The sequence below is a fragment of the Lolium rigidum genome, chromosome 7 (genome assembly GCF_022539505.1).
Source record: "Lolium rigidum isolate FL_2022 chromosome 7, APGP_CSIRO_Lrig_0.1, whole genome shotgun sequence".
Lineage (NCBI taxonomy): Eukaryota > Viridiplantae > Streptophyta > Magnoliopsida > Poales > Poaceae > Lolium > Lolium rigidum.
In genome coordinates this window covers 71335632-71342308 of record NC_061514.1, presented here as the reverse complement: position 1 = coordinate 71342308, position 6677 = coordinate 71335632, and the positions used below count along the sequence as shown (strand labels likewise).

The 6677-nt window shown below is 41.0% G+C and overlaps 1 long non-coding RNA gene across 1 annotated transcript; it reads left to right on the top strand.

Moving 5' to 3' along the window:
- Nucleotides 1-3705: 3705 nt before the first annotated feature.
- On the top strand, nt 3706-6415 carry LOC124679502. The gene is made up of 3 exons (XR_006994999.1): nt 3706-3774; nt 5553-5639; nt 6188-6415. It is a non-coding gene; the product is annotated as an uncharacterized LOC124679502 (long non-coding RNA).
- The last annotated feature ends 262 nt before the right edge of the window (nt 6416-6677 follow it).

The following is a 6677-nucleotide window of genomic DNA, read 5'->3' as shown; positions in this document are numbered from 1 at the left end:
CGAAGGGATGGTGCCAGAATGCTGTGATCGAAGGGGCGCGGTCTGTGTCGACGAGGAAAGCGTGCACGCGAGGGCAGGGTGCAGGAGGCGAGCGAGTAGCCTTGTCCGTGCAGGCCCGGGTCATGCAGGGGCGGGCCCAGAATTTTGATTATGGGTATTCAAAATTATAAAAATTATTATATGAAACAAACTTTATAAAATTATTTGAGTATATGGAATAATTCACACATATCTCATATTTTCTTGCGAAACCCTCACAATGAAGGATATTTTGTGCTTGAGAAAAAATATGAATTTACCAAAATAAGTGTATCAAATGTGTAAATTCTTACAATTCCTAACAATTGAAGTTAACATAAAATAAGAGTAGAGCAAACACTATACAATCTTACTGTAAGAAAAATACATGCCCCGAAGTTATTTTGCATAAAACAACAACAAAATGCATACATGGCAGTTGAACTCAAGACCAATTGAATAGATAGTTCAACCAAACAAGTTGCGCTACTTAACACTCATGTCATAGTAGGACCGTTTTGCTTTTTATATATTCTCTAGAACATTTATATATATATATATATATATATATATATATATATATATATATATATATATAAGAGCCCAACTATTCTCGAACCCCCCTTAAGAGGGGTTATAGAATAGCTATTCTTGAACCCCCTAATCCTACTTAGTTTCTGCTTGCTCCCGAACCGAGCCCACCCGAACTGCCCGATCCATCCGACGCACGCGAGAAAAAAGGACGCCCGCGTCCCCTAGTCCCGAACTACCCACTGTCTTCTTTCATAATCCCCATCGACGCCGCCCGAACCCAAATCCCGCCTCGCCTTCTTCCCCGGCGCCCGTGCCCTGCATCCGGCGAGCACCAGCGGCCGCCGCGTACCTCCTGGACCCTGCCGCCGCGCGCCTCCTGCATCCCCGCCGCCGCGCCTCCTGGATCCCACCGCCGCGCGCCTCCTGCATCCCCGCCGCGGCGCGCCTCCTGGATCCCGCCGCCGCACGCCTCCTGGATCCCGCCCTGCTACTAGCTGCGCCCCCAGACACGCACACCGACGGCCCGCCCCTTTCCTCCGGCATCAGCTCGTCCCCACTCCCGCCTTCCTCTGGCGCCAGGTCGAGGGCCGCCGGCCTCCCTGGGTCGCCCCAACTCCCGCCTTCCTCCACCGCGAGGTCGAGGCCCGCCAGCCTCCCTGGTCTGCCGCCACCCCCATCGTCCTCTCCCGGGAGATCAAGCACAGGGGGACGCCTGGGCGCGGGATCGACCTGAGGCACCTTTTCAATGGAATTTCCATGGACGCCTGGGCGCGGGATCGACATGAGGTATGTCAACTTCAGTTTCATTGATCATTTGCATTGGTTGATTCATTGGCTTCAAACAGAAAATAGAAGTTCAGCTTAGTCCACACATGATGTTTACTTGTTTTTGTTATGGAAGTTTGTTTTATCCATTGATTTCGGTTAAAGCACACATAAGAAAGTTCAACACAAAAAACATTGCTGCTATGGATAGACATCTAGAACAACACATGAAGCAGCAGTCCGCTTCATCAGTGAACAGGCAGCTCACTGAAAACACACAAACATGTGCGGATAAAGAACATATCGGATAGCACTTGTCAAGATTATTTTGTTTGTTGGTGGAGTTCGCTTCATCTGTCGCAGGTGTTCACCTTTTTAAATTGGCAAACATTTGAAAATTCATTCACAAGAAAGAAAAGTTCACATTTTTTTACCACGAAGTTCACTACATCATCTTTGGGGATCGCTGCTGTTAGTTCACAAGATTATATTTTCACATGGGCAAGTTCAGTTTATATGTTTAGGGAGTTCATGTCAGTTTAGATGCACGAAACTTCACTCTGAAACTCTCTGAATATGAAGCGACCTGCGTTGGTACCGCCTGGTGACCACCAGCGCTGCCGCCCTCGGGTGTCTCTTGTTACAGTATTACCGGCAAGCCATCGATATTTAGTTGTGTTTCAAGGGTTAAAGCTACTGTTGTCTGCAAGATTTTGTTTCACAGAGAAAATATGTTCATGTTTGAAGTATTTATATTCCTCAATTGGCATTTTTCTACAAACCTTTGACGTCTGATTTTTCTCTCTTTTACCAAGGTTACTGGGAACCCCTTAACTCAAAGGAAAGATGACACAACTACAGTCTCAGCCCCCTGCTACGTCACGCGTCGCCAGTCCAATTTCGGCGACACTACATGGACGAGCATGGGGGAAGTTCGCTTCCATTGTCCCATGTTTCTTCTTAAACGAGTGCATCCACAACTCGCTAGCTTTGCTTTATCACATGTTCTTTCAAAAAAATCTGGAGTAACTATCTGTGTTCGAGAAGTTCACTTTTCCTTGACAGGAAAAAACTTACTTTAAAAAATGGGATGATCGAAAATAATTGAACATTACTTAGTTATCCAAAAGAATCCTGAAAGTTAACCTTTCTTTCTCTGAGAAGTTCACCTTTTCTATTAGCATGATACGATGATGGAGATGGCCTTGTCTATTAGCCTTTTTCATTAGCGAGTTAGTTTTACCAGTTTTTCGGACATAAAAGTAGTGCAATTCAGACATGGGAGCAAGCCGGTTCAATGTGCAGCCACGCCTCTCCGGGTTTGTGCTGGCCACGATTCTTCTTTTTACATGTTTTTTCATTTTCTGGCGATGAACTACCCAGCCACTTATCTGATCGTCTTCCTTGACGCTTCAGAACATCTCCATAGCTCTGATCCACTTCTAGGATGTATACTATGTGTAAAGAGAGTTCAGTTGGTAATACGGGGAAGTTCACTTTTGGTATTTTGGTCAACTGAATTACTACAGATCTTTGAATTGCTAGTCGTTGATTGAAACTGCTACTTGTGAATCCATATTATGTGTATGACTGTATGTGTAGATGGGTGAGCACTAGGACATTCTCCATTTGTCCTGTACTATTTAATCATGGAGTTCAGTTCATATATATTCCTGAAGTTCGCCCCTTCATATATACTGAATATCATTTGTGGATTTCCCCTTCTGATGCATGAGGGTTGGAGTAATTTGTTTTTCACAACATTGCAACAACGTATTTAAGGTATGAAGCATCCAAGGCGATGAGGTACTGAATCTTAGTAATAAACATGTTGTGCCTATGGTGAAGCAAGAACTTTGTACTCGTAAATACCTAGAGGATAAGTGCTGAGCCTAAAAGTGGTCAATGCATGGTATGACTGAAGATTGTATGCTAACAAAAATGCATCTGATATTCTATACATGAATCATTGTAGTAGTAGTAAGAAAGAAATGGATATGCACTATGAATGACCCATGAGTGACTAGCTCCAGTAATTCACTCTTTAAAAAACTCCGAGTAGTCGCTATTATGTAAAAACAGTTCATGTAGATGTATGCGTTGATGCGTGACTGATAAAACAAATAGAATTCACTTTGTGCTTGGAGCAAAGTTCACTTTTACATTGTGTGGAGTTCGGTGTCGTTGTGTCTCTGTTCGGAGCATGCCGGATGAATTTACTTATTTTCATATTTCACTTTGAATGATTGAAGTGAGCACCTAGTGACGGCATGTAGAAACTTGGGGTGGTCTTTGTATTCAGTTTTTATCTCTTCGGTCCTATGCTCAGTCTTTATATTATGTATATACATGGCAATATAATGATACAAGGATGCTTGTGCCTTTTATTCCAGGGAGTAATGACAACACTTGGAGCTCCCTTAGTATTCATGAATTGATACATAAATGAAACAGAAGGTATGGCTTACCCTTGTTCTTGAGAAGACTCGTAGTGCATCACGTATTCCGAAGTTAGTGAGTTAACTTCTTAAATTTATTTCTTGCTGTCAAACATTTTACTTCATCAATGAACATAAGCTGTAAAGTTCGTTGTAGAAAACAAAAGAAGTGCATCCCCAATCTTCGATAGTTCATCTGTATAAGATATCGAAATCTAGATGGGTGTTACTAGATGACAATATAATACGGCTATGAACTACTTGGTTAACTATGTGCCTTTATTATGATTCCAACTTTTCCGAGTTTTAAATTCACCTAATTTAATTAGTTTTGGTGCCTCAAGAAGATACACCTGAGATGTCCACTATCATTTTCCAAGAAAATTGTGAAGTTCACTTTTATTAAAAAACAAGTTCGCTCATTTCTCTATCAGTGTTAGATAGAAAACATTGCTTGTCATTTTCCATGTGAACTGCTGTTCTTTTAGTGGGCACCACAGGGGAGCTCGTCGTGCGTGGGTGTGGTGCCGGCCTCACAATACCCTCATCATTGGCGAACTCCCAATGTTATCGAGGTGGTGAACTGCTTCTTTTATTATTGGCATACATATGATCTTTGTGGCTCCTCCTACCGGCGACACTGTGCATACCTCGGTTGAAAGATGAACTCTGTAGTTAAAACCTACACATTTTCCGGAAGAGGTAGTTAAAACCTACACATTTTCTGATCTACTCTTGTCACTACGAGTGCTAAATACTAATTACGGAGAAGTATTGGAAAAATTCTTTTCATGAAGTTCAGATCTGTACACATGTTGCGGAGCATGCATTTATTCTTCCTCTTGCATTTTTTTTTCAAAAGCTGAGTATTAGATTCAATGCCATTTTAAGCTGTGCGGTTGTGTAATGTTTATTTATTCTATATTATGGAGGATTCAACTCTAAAGTTATTGCGGGCGGTGCACTTATCCAAAATCTGGTAGTTCATTGTATGAGAAAATAGAGGGAGGAAATATCCTCGAGAAGCCCATTTGATTGAAGAATCATTTCAAACTAGAAACAACTTTACGGTCAATCAAACTAGAAATATCCTTGTCCGCTTGTTTTTATATTTGGATACCTTTTCCGTTGAATTTATATTGCTTGCTTGTCCCATCCGATCGTGTGATTAATTTCTTCACTTTGTCTACTTTTCTTATATTTGGATCCACTTTTCCGTATAATTTATGCTGCTTGCATGCTATTTTACGAGAGAACTAAATAGAAAGTATATGTATGGAAGTGCACATAGGAGAAAATAGGCGAGTGCTCTTCATTTTGTAACTTTACCTTCTTCTATCCAAAAAGTTCATCATTTTGGTAGTTGGGGAGTTCATTCATTAGAGGAAGTTCAGTTTGGATTGAAAAAGACAGGTTCGATCGAGCCGCACCTGGCTGCCGCATTAGGGTGATTCATTTCTGAGAAAAATTGGAAAACATGGATGGGTATACTATGTAGCTTATTCGCTATTTTATCTTCTGAAATTCACTATTTTATCGAGTAAAAGTTCACTTCGCCTATGAGGGGAAGTTCGCCTATTTTTAATTATGCCATCATAGTCTTCTTTATATTAAAAATTGTGTATTGCAAAAATAATTAGCTTTCAGAGATGCAACTTATCTATGCCTTCATAGTTCACAAAATAAAGTTCCGGTTGTACACTTATGTATTTAGGACAGGTCATCTATCCGAGTTACACAAAGGTACCAACAAATGTCGCAGCAAACTATTGAAAAATTTCACTTGTATATTTCTAGGTGTTCGGGTAGCACCAGGCCATTCTCCATTTGTTGTCCGGCCGGTGGAGTCAAGCGAAGTTCAGATGTGGGAGCCCAGCTTCCAAGGTAATTGAAAAAACATGTCGGCCTGATCCTTTCGATGATGGCCTAGTTATCTTATCATTATTCAGAATTGCTATAGATAACTCTCCTCATTTCTTTCTTGATGCACGAGATACACAATAGAATCTGCTCCCTGCATATTTTTTCATCAGAATAGAAAACTCTCCGCATTTCACTTTTCTCCGACAAAAAGTTCACTTTATATCAACAGGAAAGTTCACTTCCATCTGCACGGGAGTTAACTTTCGCAACACAAAAAATTGAAACACGCGGAGCAGTAGGCAGCTCCAATAACTTCATTTTCTTTGACTGTATCCATTTACTGTGAATAAAGCTATATCGATTTGTTTACTCAAAAGCTGAGTCCACTTCATAAATAAGAACTATATTTATAGAATAATTTCCATAGGAACATACGTGTCTATGGTAACACTCCTAATTTTCATAGGAAGCTATATCTGTTTGTTTATTGAACATAAACCCGCAGTTCACTTCGTGTAAAATGGCAAGTTCACTTTTTAATTTTGGGGGAGTTCATTTTATGCGTGCAGGTGTAGCAGACTGGAAGACAACCGCTGCTGTTTAACTTGTGTATTTCAGGCTGTGCAATTGTGTCTTTCGGAGAGTTCTTAAATGTTGATTTCGGGGAAGTTCTATTTGTACATATCTGCAGTCCATTTTTTGGCACAAAATAGTTTCGCCGCTTTATTTTTGTATGTACATGTTTATCTTTCTTTTACAGCATCAAGCGGTTCAACTATTAACTTTGAGAAGTTTAATTGAGATGCGGGTCAGCCTTTTCCTCTCGATACTACCTTAGTTATTTTCTCATATTCAAAACTGCTATAGGAGCAACCTATATTTCCTTCTTGATGTGCGGCCGTTGAATCCCAGGTTTGCGCCGCCATTGACTTCCAGGAGCGCCGTCATGGACTCTCAGGTACACCTCTACCGGTGAACTTCGCTCACATCGTTCGTACATATGCAAAATTTCTTGGAGGCCTTTGTGTATTTGTTTTGTAGTAATTTTTTGCATCTATC